This window comes from Pelophylax lessonae (genome assembly GCF_965119305.1).
Source record: "Pelophylax lessonae genome assembly, chromosome: 3".
Lineage (NCBI taxonomy): Eukaryota > Metazoa > Chordata > Amphibia > Anura > Ranidae > Pelophylax > Pelophylax lessonae.
In genome coordinates, this window is record NC_138770.1 from 394,020,516 (window position 1) to 394,043,055 (window position 22,540).

Sequence of the window (22,540 nt, forward strand, 5' to 3'; positions counted from 1 at the left end):
CTTGTTACAGCGAGGTGCCCACAAATAAAAAGTAAATTAGATCCCTACCCTAAGATTCTGTAAGGTATGGCTATCAGTGTATCTAAGTTTGTTTTAGGCCCCTTTTCACACTTGTGTGACTTGTCCTGCGATTTGGGGCTGCAAAGTCCATGATTTCCAATGAGTACCGTTCATATCTGTGTGACTTCAAGTTGCAACGACTTCAAAGTAGTCCCTGCACTACTTTGGTCCTACTTTGATGCTATTGGAGATCCATAGATACAGGCATTGCTTCAAGTCAAGTCAAAATTACGGCAAAAAAAATTGCGGCAAAATTGCACGACTTTTAGGTCGCACAAGTGTGAAAGGGGTCTTACTGCAGAAACACAGCCACAAAATGATAGATTTATTTATTTCAACTTACACACGGCTGTTTCAGGCTGATTAGTCCTCATTAATGCTAGATATGGAAAGGTCTGTGGACTGAAGCTTGTGAGTAAAGCAATTAATAAATCAGTCTGGTTATGGTCAGGTGACTTAAAGGTATAATGCTCATCTATACTAATATACTGTGAAGTAAAAAATTGCTAAAAACAAACTATTTACTTGTCATTATTGATTCACAAAAAAACAAATGTCACATTGTAGGACACTGCACCAAACTTCTAAAAGAGTATGTAAACCCAGATTTCATATTCCTGATATGTGAATGCTATACCATGTACTTGTATGAGAAAGTATCCTGTTCTCTTTGTATTGCTTCCTTTATGTGAAATCCATGACCACATTAATGCCCCGTACACACGTGCAGATTATCTGAAGACTTTTGTCTGCAGACTTACCAAAACCATATAATATGAGGTCAAACCTAAACACTTTCAATTTGTATGCAATCCGGCAGGCCCTTGCACTACATAGAAAAGGTAAATCTGAAGACAAAAGTCTTCAGATAATCTGCACGTGTGTATGGGGCATAACACACTGTGTCAGTTCTCTAGCTGTGCTGGAAGCTTAGCCTGCTCTCCTCCAATGATCAGACTTGTCCTGGCAAGCCCCCTCCTGCACAGCCATTCACTGGGGAGAAAAGTGTACTGCTGTTTCTTCTCCCCCCAGCTCTTATTCAGCTGAAAACAGAGGGAATGTAATCACTTACAAAAAAGGGGAAAATGTGTATTAAGAATGTATTTTTATATTTATATACACATGTTTTGCCTTTCATTTCTTTTTTAATTTGAATGGGTTGTTTTACAAGGTGAGGGTTTACAATCACTTTAAGGCTCCTTTCACACACTATGTCCATCAAACGGACTCCGCTTTTCTCAGCGGGGGATCGAGCCGCCGATCCACCGCTGAGCATAACGATGACAGCTGTGTCTCCGCTCTGTGTGCGGAGACACAGCTGTCAGTTCCCCATACATCTCTATGGGGGAAATCGGATGGGAATGGACCATCGGTCCATTCTCATCCAATCCCATCCGATCCGATCCGCTGCCATCCGATGCTCCATAGGAATGCATGGGGGGACCGTTCAAAAACGAACAGGCGGATCTGAACGGTCTGCCTGTGTGAAAGGGGCCTAAGGGGTTTTAACCATAGGCATTAGTCTGTTATACTGCTGTATTTAAAATGGTACTCACTTCCTAAATCCTTCCTCTTAACTGACGTCATTACTGTCTGTATGAAGCACCATTGTTTTAATTGAACAAATTACCTTTTTTAACAAAATTTCACTAACTAAATTTAACAATTTAGAAAATAGACACCTTACTTGTCCCTAACTTCTGAATCGCCAATGTGTTTTCTGAAGCTATATTATAATTTAGGTCACATATTATTGAAGAGATAAGCAAGCATTCAGGGGCTGTTTAATAAAAACACATAAATTCAGCAAACGTGCTTACATCAAACTTCCATAATGAAAAAAAAAGAAAAACATTCAATTACTCCAATGTGTCACAGCTCATGAAGAGCCTTGGAAATATAATCTAGTTTATTCAATGTGCACAGTAATCCAGAAATCTTCAGAATAAGAAAAGCACAGAACGATCAAATTTTGTCAGTTTACCTGTATAGACTCCGGCCATATACACTATATTACCAAAAGTATTGGAACGCCTGTCTTTACATGCACATGAACTTTAATGGCATCCCAGTCTTAGTCATTAGGATTCAATATTGAGTTGACCCACCCTTTTCAGCTATAACAGCTTCAACTCTTCTGGGAAGGCTGTCCACAAGGTTTAGGAGTGTGCCTATGGGAATGTTTGACCATTCTTCCAGAAGCGCATTTGTGAGGTCAGGCACTGATGTTGGATAAGAAACCCTGGCTCGCAGTCTCTGCTCAAATTCATCCCAAAGGTGTTCAAATGGGTTGAGGTCAGGACTGTGCAGACCAGTCAAGTTCCTCCACCCCAAACTCGCTCATCCATGTCTTTATAGATCTTGCATTGTACACTGGTTCAAATAAGGGAGGATTATGGTGTGGGGTTGTCTTTCAGGGGTTGGGCTTGGCCCATTAGTTGCAGAGTAGGGACCTTTTTAAAGCGTCAGCGTACTAAGATATTTTGGACAATTTCATGCTCCTAACTTTGTGGGAACATTTTAGGTTTGGCCCCTTCCTGTTCCAAAATGACTGCGAATCAGTGCAGAAAACAAGGATAGACCATTTTAACCATTCTCAGAGAGTATGCATCTGTTTGAATAAATAGACACTTTCCCGTTTGCCACAGATGACTTAATGTCAATTATGAAAAGTTCCGTTAAATTTTCTTCAGTGAAAAATGGCATGTCAGGTTGATCAGTAGAAATAAAGGTGGCCAAGAACATATGTGTATAAATATATATATATATATATATATATATATATATATATATATATATATATAAATGTATTGTGTTTGTGGATAGATAGATAGATAGATAGATAGATAGATAGATAGATAGATAGATAGATAGATAGATAGATAGATAGATAGATAGATAGATAGATAAAAAAAATAGAAGATAGATAGATAGATAGATAGATAGATAGATAGATAGATAGATAGATAGATAGATAGATAGATAGATAGATAGATAGATAGATAGATAGATAGATAGATAGATAGATAGATAGATAGATAGATAGATAGATAGATAGATATTTTTGGTTCCGGGTCACCAGCCGACTGATTTTGTAAAAGCAAAGAGTCTTTTTATTTTTCAAAGCAGGAAAATAAAAAAAGCTTCCTTTAGCGTACAAAACAGAAGCAGCCCATAAACCCTAGAACAATATAAAAACTTTGACTCACTGCCAGTAAAGCTTGTCCCTTACCAGCGTTTTAAATTCCCCACCAGCTTCCAAAGGGTCCAAATGAAAGGACACCACAACTCAGTCATTTCTTAGTTACAAACAGCCCTCTTCCTCATAGGCATGTCCTGTTCCACATCACACGTCACTCACACCTGCTGGTTGCTTCCTACCAATTCAGTCCTCTTCTGCTGGTGAGTCAACTCTGTCATGACCACCCATCGTCAGGGTTACAGGCTCTTTCCCACCCAAAATCTCCCTGAGGTTCCAAATTCCGGGTCTCCAATGGGTACTTAATAATCCTGGGAAAACTGCAAATCAGCTTTCCCTCTCTATCGGATCACCCCAGAACCCCTCACCCTGCTTGGATGAGACCCACTGAATAATTTAACTGTGCATATTTGCGTTCCTCCACAAAAGGGCTACAATCCAAAAATGGGGATACATATCTGCCTTCCAGGACCCGTCCCTGGCATTTTATATATATATATATATATATATATATATATATATATATATATAGGCAATAAGATGTAAATACAGTTTTTTTAGAAATTTGGTTTCTGGCTAATAGACACAGTTCTGTAAAACTCGCATGTAACTGAATATACCTCCTAAATTATTAATGGTTTATGATATCGCCTATGATAATAAGTGCTACAAACCTGTTTTAGTCATATGGATATACATATAGAATATAGTTAAAATAAAATTCAGTAGTGTCGTTTTAGTGTGGTTTAGAAGTTATTTTCTTCAATTTAAAATGACTTCAATGCAGACTCGAACTAATAAGTTGTTGGAATCTTTGGAATATTAAACTTAAAATTTTTTTTGCATTTGATTTAAACATTGAAAACATAGTAAGCTCCATTTCCAAAAGCAGATCGCGTGCGGTATTTAGGTGTTTTCCCTAATACCGTTTGTGATGCTGAAAATGTAAATTAGCTATTGCTTTATAAAAAAATGCTAAATAAATTAAGGGGCGTGGCGCTCAATGACATCCCTGGATGGTCCTGCCCCTTTGTGACATCACTGACCAGGGGCATGCTGGGTCGGGGAAGTGGTGTAGCTGGCAGATGGCAAAAGTCTACATCGGGAGTGGAGCCTTTTTTTCAGGGGACATTTCTTTTTATATTTGTTGTCAAAAACTGCCTCCTGTGTTTTTTTACACCACACTTTTTTTTGGGTGAATGAGTAGTGGTACTCTGTACCCCACACCCATTCACATAGGGGGGCTGGGATCTGGGGGCCCCCTTTTTAAAGGGGGTTTCCAGATTTCAATAAACCCTTTGCCCGCAGACCCCTACAGCCACTGGCCAGGGTTGCAGGGAAGAGGCTCTTGTCCCCATCAACACAGGGACAAGGTGTATTGGGGGACCAGAGCCCCCCCCTGCCCAAAAGCACCTCCCCATGTTAATGGCATGTGGCATGGTATGGTTCAGGAATGAAGGGTGGGTGGATGCTTATTCATTCTCCTCTTTCCTGACCTGCTGGGCTGCATGCTGAGATATGGGTCTGGCATAGATTTTGGGGGGATCCCACACCATTTTTAAAACATTTTTTGAGTGGGGGTTCCCTTCAAAATCCTTACCATAACCGAAGAGACTGGTGTGGATTATGGAGGGAATATATGCCATTTTTATTTTTGAATGCCGGCAATTCTTTTTTTTACATTCAGCTGTCAGCAGGGAACCCCACTGACAGGTGATGACTCATCAGTTGTTAAGGACGCAGCGGCCACCCGATCTTTTACAACCATGTGGTTTACTGGTTGTTAAAGCAGCTCTTCAGTCATTTTTTCATCTTTCTATCTACTAAATCCTCTGTCCTTGTTGGTTTAACTTTGGATAGTGAATCATTTTTTTTCTGCCAGTAAATACCTTATACAGCCAACTTCCTCTTTCTTGTCTGGTAATTAGTCTAGGCTAATGACATCATGCACAGCTCTCTCTCTAACTCTCCTGAGAGTTTGCCAGCAAGGAAGGAAGGAGGGATGAGTCATAGGACAGCCAATGAGAGCTGCAAAGCTGGAGGGGGCTGGATGAGGGTGGAGATAACAGGAAACTGTAGAGATCCATGAGGAGAAATGTGCAGGCAAGCAGTGGTGTGAGTGTGTCTGTCTGTATGTATATATATATATATATATATATATATATATATATATATATATATATATATATATATATATATATATATGTGTGTGTGTGTGTGTGTGTGCCTCTTTGGAAGTGAACAGGCAGCAGCTTCAGCTGCCCATATTTAAAATGGCTGCAGCCAGACATAGTATTGGGAATTTTCTGCAGCAAATTTAGCAAGTACAGAATCACAGTATATACTGTATAAAACAACATGCAAAGTGGTTAGAGGGTAGCTTCAGAATGGCAAAGATGTTTTTATTACAATTTATGTGAGCAAACTGCAGTTCCTTTTTAAGGACGCGGGTGGCCGCCCGCTCCTAACAACTAGCTATTTATAGTGTTTGTTAAGGACGCCAGCTACTGCAGACAATAAATTACTGCAGGCTTTCACTACTTAAATACCACATGACTTCATAAAATAGCGCATGCGGTAGTTTAGTAGCGTGTTTTTTTTTTAGTGAATGTCCAAAAAAGTTTTGAAAAAAGCTGTGCGGTATCTTACTGCATATTGGATGCGGTGAGATACTGCTTTGTGAATGGAGCCCAGTGAGAGGAATTTGCAAAGTCAAAATTTCACTAAATACACTAGAACTAAATGTACTAAATTCTCCCTCAATGTTATGTGCACATTTTTTTATCGGACAACAATTTTAGGTTTCAATACAGTAGGAAAGAATGGACAGGTGTGATCACAATATACCAAAAGGCTTGTGCCTTTTGAATTCAAGTTACACGGCTAATATTTATAAGGTTGCAACCATTAGGATACCATATCAAAGCACCACCTATTTAGGATCACTTAAGTTCTCTTTTTACCCCATTAATGGTATTAATAATCAGTAATGCACTTTAATCAAGGGTTACTTGAGGATTCAGTTACACTGGTCTCTATGAAGTCTTCTGACCATTTGCTTTAAGTCCCGTTAATAAAAGGAAGAATGTAATAAAAACAGTGACATTGATTTATTAAAGAAGTAGTGAATGCTCGTTTATTGGCCAAAGCGTTGTTCATTTTAAATTCTCAATATAGCATGGGTGAATAAAAAGACAGGATTTTGCCTTGGGCATGACTGGGTGATTAAAATCAAGACATCTTTACCTTATTAGCCAAGTTAAGTGAAATATCTTCACTGCTTTACTAAAATAAATCCCATTGTGTACTAACTTTGCTAAACAATCACACTTTGAGAGATTTCTGTCAGTGTGTTTTATCTAACTGGAAAATAAGTTCACTAAGCTAAAGTGTGACTGATTATATGTGCATTTGTAAACCATTAAAGCATAGTTCCACCCAAAAGTGGAACTTCCCCTGACCTGCTTCTTCCCGTCCTCCGGTGCCACATTTGGCACCTTTCAGGGAGTTTTTGACAGGTACTCTTCCCCACTTCCGAGAGACGGCGACACCGCGCTGTCCCTCAGAAGTTTGGCCCGCCTCCTCCTTCCCCCGCCCCTGTTCCAATTAAAAAGCAAAAAGCATACTCTGTAGGGAACCGGCTCTGAATCCGAAAGGCTCCACTGCCCGTTTCCCTTACAACGAATGGTGGCGGCAGCATCCGGCAGCCGATCCGAAAATCAGCTGGGGTGCCGACATCGCGGGCTCCCAGGACCGGTAAGTGTCTATAAATTACAAGTCAGCAGCTACAGTATTTGTAGCAACTGACTTTGTTTTTTTTCCCGAGCTGGAACACCTCTTTAAATGTGTTTTTAATTACTCCTAGTATAGTTATCTGAAATTGCTGTGCATATTAACAGCCTATATTTCTCTGTATACCAGAAAACAGACAGTGTGGGGTTTATTTACTGAAGCTAGAGAGGGCAAAATGAGTCACAAATCTGCAGAGAAACCAACCAGCTTCCAGGTTTTATTGCTGAAGCTTAATTAAAGTCCCTGTGGGACCAGAAATGTGGGCCAATCAAGTTCTTTTATTAATGACATCCTAACTTGTTTTAGACTATGAGAGCTGCAGGGGAGGTGTGCAGGTAAGCTTCATGGCATAACAGGGGAGCACAAAAACCTGGATAGTGATACTCTTCATAGCTCATTGAGAACAGACAATGCAAACAAAGGTGCAAAGCTGCAGGCTCCAAAAAGGCTCACTTATCTCAAATACACTCTATAGCCAATAATTGTGGTTTTTGATAACTTTATAAAGTGAACCAATCGCTAGTCAACTTGCTAAACATGGGGGTGAAATTTACCCCTTAGCCACCCTATTATGGCACGGAAAACTAAAGTCCTTAATAGTAGCACACATAAAATGTATAGCTAAAGGCTTTAAAAGTAACACACATAAAATGTATAGCTAAAGCCTTTAAAAGTAACACACATAAAATGTATAGCTAAAGGCTTTAAAAGTAACACACATAAAATGTGTCTAAAATGAATCAAATAGACACCATGCCAAAAACACACTGCAGTCCTCAGTTATTTTACTGTAGACAAATACACTATAATAAAACAGAAATAATTTAAAAGAAAACTACATACACATACTCCACACCAGCAAACACTCATATTGGGGTTGCAGTAGAGACTGTTTACTAGCCACATAAATTATAGTATATAAAGTGAATTTGTTTTCACATTTAATACTCAATCATGTCAGGGAAATAAAAAAATAATAATTTTGGAAGCAAATTGATTGGTGGACTAACAGGAACACAGCTTACTCTTTCTTAAGTACACAGGCTGTACACCTTTGCAAATCAATCCTAATTAATACATATACACACAATTAAAATGCACAGATGCTGTAAATATCTTGCAATATAGTTCAAATATATATATAATTAAGATATACTGTATGCTATCTGTTTGACTAAATTCCCCTTTTAGGTAATGTAAATACTGTCAAAGTACAAACAATGCATCACAACTACATTAGGTCCACTTGCAAAGCTGCACTATTTAGGACGGTCTCACTAGCAGGTATTTCAGTTCATGTTAATAACTATTTTAGTTCATGTTAATAATATATATATATATATATTACATATATTACATACAAGTCTATGACTAACTAAAGCATGAGAAAATATATACTTCCTATTTTCACAATGAAAAACAGTTTTGATGTCCATACTGTATCATTGGTACATTCTTGTGCCATCTAATTCACCATGCATACCTTTAATCAGTTTGCTGAGTGAAATGCTCCAGATCCACATTGTAAATCTTGCCTAATGAGCCCTTGCCTTCCTAGTAAGGTTACAATATCGGGTTTTAAAGTTACATCTTCCCAATGAGTAACACTCTCTTTATCTGATATGACCCAGCTGCACATAAGACAATCATGAAATAAAAAAGATCACATAAACAGAGGTGGAAGAGAATACAACAGTGCATTATTCTGACAATATAAGGAAAATCTTTTGTGTGTGTGTGTGTGTATATATATATATATATATATTCGTGATCAACCGATATCTGTTTTCCGTTGCTGATACCGATATTTTGGTCAATGCATATCGGTATCGGCCGATATGGGCCAATATTTTTGTACATTTAAAAAAAAATTGTATATTTTTTTTTTTACTTGACAGGTACTCTTGTGGAGGGATCTAGGGGTCTAAAATACCCCAAACCCCCCTCTGCACTTAAAAGCATTCAAAATGCCAAGTTTGGCTGTTTTGAATGATGTCATTTTTTTTTAATCTGGCTCCAGACAGTACCTGGAAGTGATGTCACTCATGACATCACTTCCGGGTTTTCGCATGGAGACCCGATCAGAGCTGAATGCAGCTTTGATCGTGTCTTCGGCGGCCGTGCAGGCTTGTTGCCCGGGTCTCCCGGTGGGGCTGGAGACCCGGGTGAGCAGCGGAAGGTGGCGGGAGGGGGGGGGGACGTCCTCTCCCGCTCCTTGTAATGACAGCCGAGCAGCTTCTCAGCCACATCGGTTGTCATTAAAAGACAGCAGACCGTCGGCTATGGACACCAGTACCGGGGTGATGCCTCTAGCTGCAGGCATCACTCCGGTACAAGCACTTTCCCGAAATATTGGCAATATCGGTCACCTTGGTGGCCGATTCCGATGTATCGGGGAAAGTGCATATCGGCTTTGCCGATAATCGGTCAATCTCTAATATATATAGATATATATACATTATTATATACTGTATATATGCACGTAAGCAAAGAACTTATACCAAAGATTTAAAATGCTAAATTTTGTGTACATATTCTTATATTTTACAGTATGGGGCTATACTTCTGCACTAGCAGAAACCTAAAAAAAAAAAAAACATGCGATGCATACATGAGCATTTTATGGCAGCTATGTGCATTTTTCTTTATTTTTTGGCTAATCAGAGCTGTGAAATTTCTTTTTTACTGCTTTAGATGAGCTGTCATCATTCTGGCTCTTATATGATGAAAATATTTGGATAAGATGACTTTGGTATGGTTCTGGCTGTTATAGAGTGGTATTACCCTAATTCCTATAATTAACCTCAGTTAAAATGGCACTAATTTATTTATTATAAAACAACACCATATTATATCTGATTAGAAGCCTGGTTCAGTAAAGAAGTGATTTAACATTATTATGACATATATGAGGAATGAACATGTGTAAGTATCTGAATCTCTGCAACTTGGGGAAAGAGGAAGGGGATTTCAGCATATATAGTTTTATATAGTTCAGCATATATTTCAGCATATATAGCATATATATATAGTTCAGGCATTTAGATGTGGATTCATGTCTGCAGCAGTCACCCTTCACTGTAACAGTTAATTCCAATGCCATTCTGACAGGAAAAGCTTCAGAACTTAGGCAATAGTAATACGTGGAGACAAGAATCAGCAGTAACTCCCCACCACTATCCAAAAGGGTAAGAACTTTGCCTGACAGAATGGCATTGTGGCGATAGCAGATCCAGCCTGTTCTGTCAAAAATCAAATTTCATTTTCTACTTTAAAAAAAATCTTTTATTTTAAACAGCATTTTTGCATTTTTATACAAATCCAATATACAAAAAGAAAAAAAGAAAAACATAAAAGTTACACTTTCCACAGACAGTATAACAGCTGTAAGCATAATTTCAAAACAATAGGAATGTTACATAGTGTATATATAGTGTATATATAGTATATATATATATAGTATATAGTATATATAGTATATAGTGTATATCCAATGTCTGCACTTGTACAAAAACCATATCGTGAAACTTGAAAGGGTGGAGGGAAAAAAATTAATGAACTAACTTAATTTGCCTAGTGTCTACTATAATTCCATCATAATGTCAGTTAACGAAGTAAGCTGTTTTTCAGTGAAGATGTCTTAACCTTATGCCTGTGGTTAGGTGTCCGAGTTAATAAAATGTATCCATACTTCATAGGGTTTGTAAATGTTGTCATATTTATATTTCAGTTCATGTGCCCATTCTTCAGTTTACAATATTTGATGTACTTTGGTCAAACATTCCATTGTGGCTGGTGCTCTATGTTATTTCCCTGGTATAGGAATTCAGATTTTCCTTGCATTTAACAGTTGTGTCAGGATTGATTCCTTGTGAGTACCAATAGTGGCAGGAAGTGCATAGAACAGAACCACCATTGGGTCATCGGGAACTTGCTGCTGTCACTTTTTGAAATATTTCCCATCAAAAAAGGTTTTATGACTGGTCAATAACACCAAAGGTGTAGAAAAGTTACTATTTGACCAGTAGAAGTCTGGAGGACTGTGGGGGTAAATCTTTCAGGCATGCTGTACCATTTTGAATGTAATTTATAATGAGTTTCCGGCATTTTAGAGTGCAATGGGCAGGTATAAGCCAGTTGAGTAATTTTGTACATTAGGGTGTCTGGAAAACGTAGAGAAATCAGTTTGAGAGATGGGTAACTTTGCTTGCACAAGGATTTAAATGGAGTAAGGGTGCCACAAGACCTAACTGGACTTCCAAAACTTCAGAATAAGTTAAGAAGCTGTGTATGTTTCCAGGCATCTAGGGGGGAGGGTCTCTATTGTTGTTATTGATTTCAAGTATGTACCCTCCATGTGGTGGAAACATCAGATTTTCTTATGCCCCCATTTTTTGAAAAAGTCTAATTTCTCTCCCACTTGAAAGCTTTTCAGAGCCAATAGTTGAGAGTCAAAAGCAGCCCATGTTCCTTCACTATTCATTGAGTCCCAGGCTTCTAGGGTGTTAAGTGACAGGGGATGATGGTGTCCATCAGGCCCCTGTGCTGTTTTGTGAGCCATGTGGCATTGGATAAATTATGACCTGCCTATGGTTTTCCAAAGGTACCCATAATGTACCCATAATTTCTCCATGATAAGGTATTAACCTTATAGTAAAAATGTAAATCTGGAAGGCACAAACCCCCCTGTCTTTCATGATTTTCCGCTTTGAGTAGAACAAACTTGTTTTTTTTTTTGGTACTCTTCTATACAAATAGGACAAAATGTTAGCAATTTAAAAAGTAGGTTTTTGGTATTGCTATGGGGAGCATTTGGACAACAAAATAGAATTCTGGACGGTATATTCATTTTTAGAATATGGATTTTTCCAAATACATTGTAGTTTACCTCACTCTAAGAGATCTTTAGGCTCAGAATAAGGATTGCTACGTTTTCTGGGAATAAATCACTTACCCCGGTGGCTAATTTTATTCCTAAGCATGTGGTATGGGTTTGCCTTTTGAATGAAAAATAACTTTCCAAATTCCCTTTGTGCTCCACTGAGATGGTAATTGGCAAGATCTCAGATTTTTCCAAATTAATTTAAAACTAGAAAAGTTTGGGAACCTGTTAAGTTCCTTCATACTGTTAGATGGGGATATGTGGGGCTAAGTCACAAAGAACAGGACATTGTCTGCAAAAGTAAGTCAATCAGAGAGGAGCCTACCATTATATTAGATATACCTGGGTTCTGTCTAATCCTCCAAAGCAATATTTCAAAGATAAATAAAAGATTTGCCATACAAGGTGGAAGATGGTGGAAGACTTTAGCTTTAATAGCCCAGTCTATCCTATCAAATATATTTTCAGTGTCTTTTGATAAGACCGGGCATTGTATGTTCTGGTGTTTTATGCAATGAAGAAGTGATATTGCTCTTTGAGAGATGTCCCTGCCTTCTCTTTGTGGGATAAATCCTATCTGATCTTGGTGGATAATGTCTCCTAAGTATAGCTTTAACTGATCAGCTAGGTTTTTTTTTGCCAGAACCTTAATGGTCACATTTAACAATTAAATGGGATTGAAAATTTGACAGAGAGAGAGAGAGGGAAATTGATCCTTACCCTCCTTTGAGCAGCAAAGTTATATGAGCCTTCTTAACATCTGTTGGAATAACTTTGGCAGAGGTCAGGGAAAAAATTAAGTGGTCAAATGTGGAAGAGAGTTTTGCATGTTTTAAGAAGTAGTCCCTACTCTCTAGTGTGATCACCTGGTCCCACATACGTTGTCATTGCTATCTCAGAAGTTATACTGTTCTAACACCTGGGGATCTAGGCTAAGGTAGTCAGGCAGGTATTGTTGAATTTTCTTTTACCATTTAGTCCTAGTCTTTTCTGTTTCTTCTCTTGGTAATGTTATTGATATTTAAGGACATGCAGTAGTTTTGGAACAGATTAGCTAACTGGCAGCAGGTCTTCTCCCCATGGTAAATGAATATAGCCCTTGTCATCTTTCTTCTTGAAGGCTCCTGCTAGCAAGCCACCATACTCAATACCATGCTCCTAACTCTACTAACTCTGGTCTACCATCATCAAGTCTAACCTTGAGTTGGACTGGGTTACTGTTAAGTAATATATGCAGTCTTTCTCAGCAGTATAAGTGAGTCTCCAGCAATCCACTAGTTGAACCTGTTGCAGTAATTTCTGATAATGCTTAAGGGTTTCACCAGAGATTGCAGAAGAGGGTCAGTGTGGGGCTGACAATGAAATCTAGACATTGAAGGAGTCAAATTCCTGAACAAAAATTTCTAAACTGTTCCTTGGATCCCATCCATGAATTGGATCTGTTGAGGGTTTGGAGCATATGATGTGAATTTATTGACTGATTGTCCATACGGGGATCTTTTCACAAAGACATACCTGATCCCTGGATCAGCCAAGTGTTCTGTTGGGAAAAATTAAAATTGTTTATGGATAGCAATACCTATCCCTTTAGGTTTTCTATTGTAAAAAGTGCTAAAGAGCCAATTGTTACATTCATAGGTAGGCAGTCCAGGCACAGAGCTAGGACTGAAATGCAAGGTGAGAACTTTCAACTTTGCCATTGTGGTGAGAAAAATGAGCTTGAACACAAGCTTAGATAGACTGGTGGCAAGTGATGAAAAAACTCAACAACTAACTGAAAACAATGTTACATAAACTACCTGGTCTAGTATATCATCTGGCAATGTGAACAAACCTATAGAAGCAAAACTAGTATAATCATCCCTTAACCAGGTTAACTATTGAAGTCCTGAACTGTCACTTACAATATAAGGCGCATATTATATATCAACCGTTAGGAAAAGTCGTACATGTTTTGGGTGCTAAAATACCCACATAGCCTTTCCCATGTTAAGAAACAGTGACTAAAAGATACTCCTCTGATTAGCTTGGGTCAAAGGCCTCTTGTGAGTTTCAGGAGATAGAGCTAATAATGTATAGAACACAGTTCCCATAAAGTGACAGTTATAAGTTGGCAAACAGTGAAAAAGCATTGTAGTAAGTAATAATATGACAATCAATTAGAAAGCATTTTAGTAGGCATCCACAAATTGGTGTGAATTCAGGAAGTATAAAGACCTGGCAAGCCCAGCAACCTCCTAGGCAGTGGGCCTGCAGACTGTTGGAGATAACTTTGCTTGTTTTGGACCACTTTACATCCCTCAGAAGTCTGTGGGATCAGGATGTCATCCATAGATCTCCAGTTTGAAATATCTACATCTGGAAGTTTCAGGGCTTCCAAAAAGCCCTAGAGTTCCCCTCTGCCCCGCCGAGTAGCAGTTGTGTCGTCCTTGGTTGCTATGATACAAAAGGATCACAATCCCTTATTTCTTAAGTAGATCCAGTAGGAGGGCCCTCCACATAGTGAGTATGCAATAGGATAAGTCTGGGAAGAAATACAGTTTGGCATCGTCAAAGTCAAGAAAGAGTCGTTCATGCAGAATTGTGTTGCATAATGGCTTCTTTATCTTTGTAATGGAGTAATTACCTGTTCCTAGGGTTATTCTCATTTCTCGGCATTAGAGCCCTTTGACCCTGTTCCACTTGTAGGGGCTGATCATGCAATCTTTCAAGAATTTGGTAAAGATGCCCAGGAAGATCGGCAAAAGATCTTTGGTCCCAGTAGCCTTCAGTAACCCCCGATTCTTATGGTTTTCCTCTAACTTCTATTTTCACAGTCTAAACTAAGTGATGAGAACCTCAATTTTATGATAATATTGCAGGACTTGCAGGGTTTGGGTAGTTCCCCCCACACATTTCCCCAAATTCACACACCCTTAGCTAAGAGTTTCAGCCTTATTTAAACTCCACATATATGTGGATTCTACATTGTGGAGGAAGGCATCCAGGTGTGCTTTAATTGGGGGTCACTGAGGCATTGTTTATTGTTTCAGCAGATATTTCCAAGCATATCTTATCCCCTGATTTCATGGCCCCAGCTCTGTGCACAGTGAATGTGAGGGAGAACTCATTAGAAACTCACTGTGTATGTGTATGGAGACCAGGGTTTATTCTCACCCAGCGGTGTTAGAATGTCAACTGCTGTCCCCAGCATTTCTACATCCCCCATACTTGGCCTGCATTCTGGTGTCTGTGATAAAAGACTTATGTCTCTATCCCTGCACACCAAGATTTGCCAGTTTCCTCAGGGGTATCTGGGTGTCATCTCTTTTTATCATGATTTACTTGGTGGTTTGGGTGCAATTTATTGGATTGCTAAAGCTTTAGGGGGGTGATAAGTGGGGCAGCCAGAATCAGCATGTTCGCGTGCACATGGTGAGTCCACATTCCTTATTATATTCTACTTTTATAACCATTTGCCGACCGTATAATTTACATATACGGCAGCAAGGTGGCTCTGCTGCACAAGATCACATACCTAGTACGGGATCCTGCACTTCTGGCTCTGGGACACGCATGTGCGCTGTAGCCGGCCCACTCCTGCTGTGATTATACACAGTGAGAGCTGATCTGTGGACTCAATGTCTGCCAGCACCCACTGATTGTTCAGTACAGCAATCTGCCTATGTAAACAAAAGCAGATCACCTTTCTGTCAGTAGGGAAGGCATGGATCCTGTGTTCCTGCAAAGCAGGAAGATGGATCAATGCCTTACCCTAGTAAAAGCACCTCCCACACAGTACACAAACACTGGCTAGGCACACAGTTAACCCTTTGATCGCCCCGATGTTAACCCTTCCCAACCAGTGTCATTAGTACAGTGGCAATGCATATTTTTTTAGCACTGATCACTGTATTAGTGTCACTGGTCCTCAAAAAGTGTCAAAAGTGTCAGTTAGTGTCCAGTTTGTCATTTGCAACAATTGCAGTCCCACTATAAGTCGCTGCCAATACTACTAAAAAAAAAAATAAATAAATAGAAAATTCCATAAATATATCCCATAGTTTGTAAATGCTATAACTTTTGTGCAAACCAATTAACTACTTCCGGTCCGCGCTATAGCCGAAAGACGGCTGCAGCGCGGACCCACATTTTCGGGAGGCCGTCTTTAAACGGCCTCCCAGACACAGGCTCCCCGCGCGCTCCCGTGAGCGCGCATCGGGGAAAATCTGTGTTGGCCGTGTCCCTTGGACACAGCCAATCACAGATCGTGGTAAAGAGCTGCTCAGCCGCCGGGGACACAGACAAATGTAATCAGGGCACCGATCACCAGTGCCCTGATTACTAGAGGTAAAAAACATACACAGTGCCCACCATCAGTGCCTGCCATCATTGCCCCCCATCAGTGCCCACAATCAGTGCCCATAGTGCCGCCAGTCAGTGCCCATCAGTGCCTGCTCATCTAGGCACTGATGAGCACTGACTGGCAGCACTATGGGCACTGAGTGTGGGCACTGATGGTGCTGCCCATCAGTGCTCATCAGTGCCACCCATCAATGCTTATCAGTGCCACCCGTCAGTGTCCATCAGTGCCATCTGCCAGTGCCCATCAGTGCCCATCAGTGCCGCCCATCAGTGCCGCCTCTCAGTGCCCAGCAGTGCCACCTCTCAGTGCCCAGCAGTGCCACCTCTCAGTGCCCAGCAGTGCCGCCTATCAGTGCTCATCAGTGCCGCCTATCAGTGCTCATCAGTGCCGCCTATCAGTGCTGCCTATCAGTGCTCATCAGTGCGGCATATTAGTACCTCTTCATCAGCGCCCATAAGTGCCACCTCATCAGTGCCCATAAGTGCCACCTCATCAGTGCCCATCAGTGCAGCCTATCAGTGCCCATCAGTGCCGCCTCATCAGCGCACATCAGTGAAGGAGAAAAATTTATTTATTTTCAAAATTTACTCGCAGAAAATAAGAAAAACTTTTTTTTTTCAAAATTTTCTGTCTTTTTTCTTTTTTTTTGTAAAAAATAAAAACCCCAGAGGTGATTAAATACCACCAAAAGAAAGCTCTATTTGTGTGAAAAAGATGATAAAAATATCATATGGGTACAGTGTAGCATGACCGCGCAATTGTCATTAAAAGTGTAAGAGCGCTGAAGGCTAAAAATTGGTCTGGATGGGAAGGGGGTTTAAGTGCACAGTAGGCAAGTGGTTAATATACACTTTTTTGGATTTATTTATTTTTTTATTTTTACCAAAAACATGTAGCAGAATACATATTGGCCTAAATTAATGAAGAAGTTTGATTTTCTATTTTTTAACCTCCATTATCTGATCACTTTTGGTCTGTAAAATACACTATTAACCACTCCCGGACTGCCCGCTGCAGTTTTACGTCGGTACGTTGATGTTAAATACCGGTGTTATGGCAGCAGATAGCTGCCATAACCCCAGTATTTTCTTAATGGGCGGGCAGTCCTCTTTCACATAAAAGTGGTCCCAGCAGTGGATTCATTAGGGGATCACTTTTATGGGCAGCGGGAAAGGTGCCCCCCCCCCCTTCCCGCTGCTTCCCGGTCGTTTTCCCTGCTTACCGGAGCCGTCGATAGCAGGGAAAACAATGCGGTCCATCCATGTCCTAGGCAGGAAGTCGAGTGGGGACATAATGGCCCCCACTCGACTCTATGGCCTTGGAGGACCAGAGCAACGTCATATGTCTTGCTGAAAAAAAATTGGGTAGATGTGAGATCTGAGGTCTTTTTGACCCCAGATCATACAAAATAAAGAGGACCTGTCCTGCTTATTTCTATTATAAGGGATGTTACATTCCTTGTAATAGGAATAAAAGTGATCAAAAACTTTGTAAAAATTAAAAAAAATGAAAAATTAAAAATAAAAGGTAAAGTTAATAGGAATTTTTTTTTTTTTTAAGCACCCCGTCCCTCCGAGCTTGCGCGCAGAAACGAACGCATACGCAAGTCGCGCCCACATATGTAAACAGTGTTCAAACCACACATGTGAGACATTGTCGCGATCATTAAAGCAAGAGCAATAATTATAGCCCTAGACCTCCTCTGTAACTCTAAACTGGTAACCTGTAGAAAGCGTCGCCTATGGAGATTTGTAAATACCAATGTTTGTCGCCATTCCATGAATTTTGAAGCATGACATGTTGGGTATCTATTTACTCGGCATAACATTCTCTTTCACATTATAGAAAACAATTGTTTTCTGTTTTCTTATTTTCTAATTCAAAAAAGTGTATTTTTTAAAAAAAATTGTGTTTTAAGACCGCTGCGCAAATACGGAGGGAAATAAAGTATTGCAACGATCTCCATTTTATTCTCTAGGGTCTCTGCTAAAAACAAATATAAATGTTTGGGGGTTCTAAGTAATTTTCTAGCAAAAAATACTGAATTTATCTTGTAAACAACAAGTGTTAGAAATAGGCCTGCTCATTAATTGGTTAAAAGCATTTTGTTACACAGTATCTATATAAGTGCATAAACAACCTGTTGTTAATATCTGAAATTCAAAGCTGTCCTGTGTTCTGCGCTATCTTTTGTGTGTTATCTCAAGAAGAGTAATTATAATAATAATAAACTTTATTTTATAAAGCGCCTTTAAAGGTAGCGTCTCAAATCGCTTTATAAGGAAACCACAAGGAATACACAGGATAACATAAAGTAAAAATTGGACAATTAAAGCGGAGTTCCGGGCACAAAAACGATATTTTTTTTTTGTGCCCGTCCGCTAGTTCAGCCTAACCTGAAAAGGAATTGGATAGTTAGATTTTTTTTTTTTAAAAACTCACCTTGTAATTGACGATCGTAAATACTCACCTATGACAGCTTCCTCCCTCGGAGCCGCGGCTCACCCCGTCACTTCCTGTCTCGCTATGATTCCTGGGAGCTGAACGTCATAGCTCCCAGGAATCAATGCGCCGCACCGGCCCCGCTCGTCATTTCCGGGCGACGCCGCATTCCCCTGCTAAACAGCTTCTGGGCATGCCCAGAAGCTGTTTAGGAATGCGGCGCCGCGCCGGAAGTGACGAGAGGGGCCGGTGCAGTGCATTCTGGGACACGAAGACGCGGAAGAAGACGGAGAAGAGGACCGCGCCGGCTTCAGCTGCCCACAACCGAGATGGAAACGCTGTGGAAGAAAACTTCTAAGTAAGTATTTCTTCTAAAAGGTAAGTGCGAACCGGGACAGATCAGAGGCTAGCCATTGTGGAATGTGCTAGCCCTGACTGTCCCGGGGGTATGTTCAAAAAAAAAACGATTCTCTGCCCGGAACTCCGCTTTAAGCTTGTCTAAAAAAATTTTTTGGTTTGGTTTGAGTGAGTTTAGAGAAGATGACTCTCTGATGGTCTTTGGAAGTAATTCCAGAGATTTGGAGCATAGCAGGAAAAGGGTCAGTCTCCCATCAAGTGTAGGTAAGTAGAGGAGACACACATAGGACCAGAATTTGAGAAGCGGAGGTTACGAGGGGGGTAGGTTGATAAAAGTTCAGAGAAATAATGGGGTGCCAAACCATGAAGAGTCTTATAGGTGAGCATTAGGATCTCAAAGTTTATTTAAAACCTGATGGTAAGCCAGTGCAAAGACTCCAGGACAGGGGAGGACTGGGCCAGGGGGAAGGGGGGGCGATTTCCCCCTGGGCCGCTCTGATACCCCTTAAAAAGGCTGCACTCGTTATTGCCACAGACATTTCTAAAGGATTCCCAGTGAAGAGAAGCGAGAAGTCCCTGCCGCTGACCTACTGAATGCGGGTTGAAGACAAGGACAGGGCGCAGGCCTCCCCCCTCCCTCAGCATGGATGGTGTAAACTGTGTCTGAGCAAAGGTTTTATGCCTCACTGGAGACTCTCCTTCCCTGGCCAGCCCCAACCGAGCTGTCCCAGCTGCCCCTAACCGCCCCCTGCTGGCCAGATCGGGAACCCGGATTCGGCCTGTGAGTAGAGAGTACCTGGAGCTGAGCTTCAGCCTGGAATGGGGGTCAGAAGGAGGCCGGAAATAGCTTAAGTGGGAGGGGGCTAAGTCGCTGCACCATTGACCTCTGGTTTGCACTTGCCCCCTAGGCCGAAGGTTGCCAGTCAGCCCCTGCTCCAGAATAAGGGTAAAATGATCACTTGTACCAGACCTAGTCAATATTCTGGCTGCAGAATTTTGAACATAGTCAGGTCAATAAATAGTGGATTTAGGTACACCAGCGAGTAAGTAGAGCATTGCAGTAGTCAAGTCGGGGGAGAACACATATGTATGGATCAGCTTTTCAGCTACAGTGTAGGATAACATAGGATGCAGCCGAGCAATGTTTCTCAAGTGGAAAAAAAATGTTCTGACAACATTTTGTACATGTTGTCAAAGACTAAATTAGCATCAAATATCACCCCTAGATGTTTGATGTATAGATAGTACAGTGCTATCTATAGATAAGCTATTAGGACTGGCCTTACATAATTGATGGGGGTGCCAATAAGCATGACTTCAGTCTTGTCACTGTTTAATTGAAGGAAATGATGGGCCATCAAAGTTTTTATATCACAAATATAGTTAGATAGGAGAGAAGTAATTAGTGCTCCTAGTCCTTATCTTGGGACTACGAAATGATTAGTCTTTATGTTGTGCAGATGAGAGAATAGGTGGGTCTAAATCCTGCAGTTTGGCAAAGAAAACTGGACAGGGCTAACAACACATAGTCCATAAAAACACACTGTAACAGGTCCGGCATGCCACGTTAAAGCTGAACTTAACCCTCCTATCCTTTACAGCCAAGAAAGCTGTTATCTTAGCCTCTGTTTGATCTGCAGTTGCCATAGTGCTGCAAATGTGATCAGATATGACACAAGCCATTTGATGACCTGACAGTTTGATTGGGAGCACAAGCAGCTGTGACAGATATTTAACTGTACTAAATTATTAAAATCCCAACTACAGAAAAAAATTCAGACTAGAATTTTACAATGGCTTTATGGCCTCGTCAGCATGGCATTTTATGATTTTAGTGCCAACTGTGGCAAGAATCCAGTGTATCCATGTGCCTGGATTTATAGGTGGATGCAGACAGGCTGATAGTGAGTGCAGCCGTCCGCAGGAGTTTACATGTAATCACACATGGAGCGATTACCAGCAGTTAGGAAAAGGAGATCATGTGCAATTACATTTGAAAGTTTGTGGGCAGCTAAGGCAGCTTTCAAACTGTCATTTCTTTTTCGAGTGTCTGCAAGAATCCACCTCTCATGTGAACGAGGCCTAAAAGTCATTATTACATGTTATGAGAATAAATAATGAGTTAGTTCCACTTTTCCATACTGCAGGGCACAGTAGACATACCACCTATTGTCCTAACACTACAGGTGTCTAATATCAATAAGTATTTAGAGAGAGCACCTGATAGAGAGGGGGCTGCAGGGGTGAAGGAACAGCCATGCATAAACATAACCTTACTGTTTTAATAAGCTTAGCATATGGTCACATAAACAGATGTGGGCTGTTATGCTTTATATACCACACCTACATAACAAAAGGTAGTCTGTGTTTGATCTCGGGTTGTCAAATGCCAACAATGGAAGCTTATATTAAAAATTGCAGTCTAATTCACAGGTGCAGCTTCTTTTAGAGTATCCAAGAGTGGTTAAGCAAAGCCAATACACGTTTTGGTATACAAGCATGTTTGACATTGTGAAAGTGCTGGAGACAGTGATGGGCTGACCATTTGGTCCTGATAGGTGTGTTAGAGATATGCAGCCATACATTGCTGGGCAATACTAAACCCAAATCAATAATTTATTCAAAGCTAAACTTTTACCAAGTAAGCTAACTGGGCATTGAAGAACTGGTCAAAATATAACTGAGCATTGCAGTACTGGTCTAAATATAACTGAGTATTGAGCTCCTGGTCTAAATACACTGCTCAAAAAAATTAAAGGAACACTTAGAAAACACATCAGATCTCAATGGGGAAAAATATCATGCTGGATATCTATACTTATATGAACTGGGTAATGTGTTAGGAATGAAAGGATGCCACGTCGTTTGATGGAAATGAAAATTATCAACCTACAGAGGGCTGAATTCAAAGACACCCCAAAAACCAAAGTGAAAAAATGATGCAGCAGGCTAGTTAATTTTGCTGAAACTTCATTGCAGCAACCAAAATGGTAGTTTGTATGGCCTTCACGTGCTTGTATGCATGCCTGACAACGTTTGGGCATGCTCCTAATGAGATGACGGATGGTGCCCTGGGATATTTCCTCCCAGATCTGGACCAGGGCATCACTGAGCTCCTGAACAGACTGAGGTGCAATTTGGTGGCGTGAGATGGATCGAAACATAATGTACCAGAGTTTTATTGGATTTAGGTCAGGCGCAAGGGGGCCATTCAATGGTATCATTCCTTCATCCTCCAAGAACTGGCCACATGAGGCCAGACATTGTCATGCACCAGGAGGAATCCAGGACCCACTGAAACAGCGTAGGGTCTGATTACATACTAGGACAATGGGTCCAAGGATTTATTTTCGATACCTAATGGCAGTCAGGGTGCCATTGTCTAACCTGTAAAGGTCTGTGCGTCCCTCCATAGTTATGCCTTCCCAGACCATCACTGACCCACTACTAAACCGGTCATGCT

At 40.5% G+C, this 22,540-nt stretch overlaps 1 protein-coding gene across 1 annotated transcript in view; it reads left to right on the top strand.

Annotated features, from left to right (window-relative positions):
• The window catches only part of NR2E1 (nuclear receptor subfamily 2 group E member 1), an 85,249-nt gene that overhangs the window by 21,140 nt on the left and 41,569 nt on the right, over nucleotides 1-22,540 (top strand). The gene's annotated exons all lie outside the window — the stretch shown is intronic.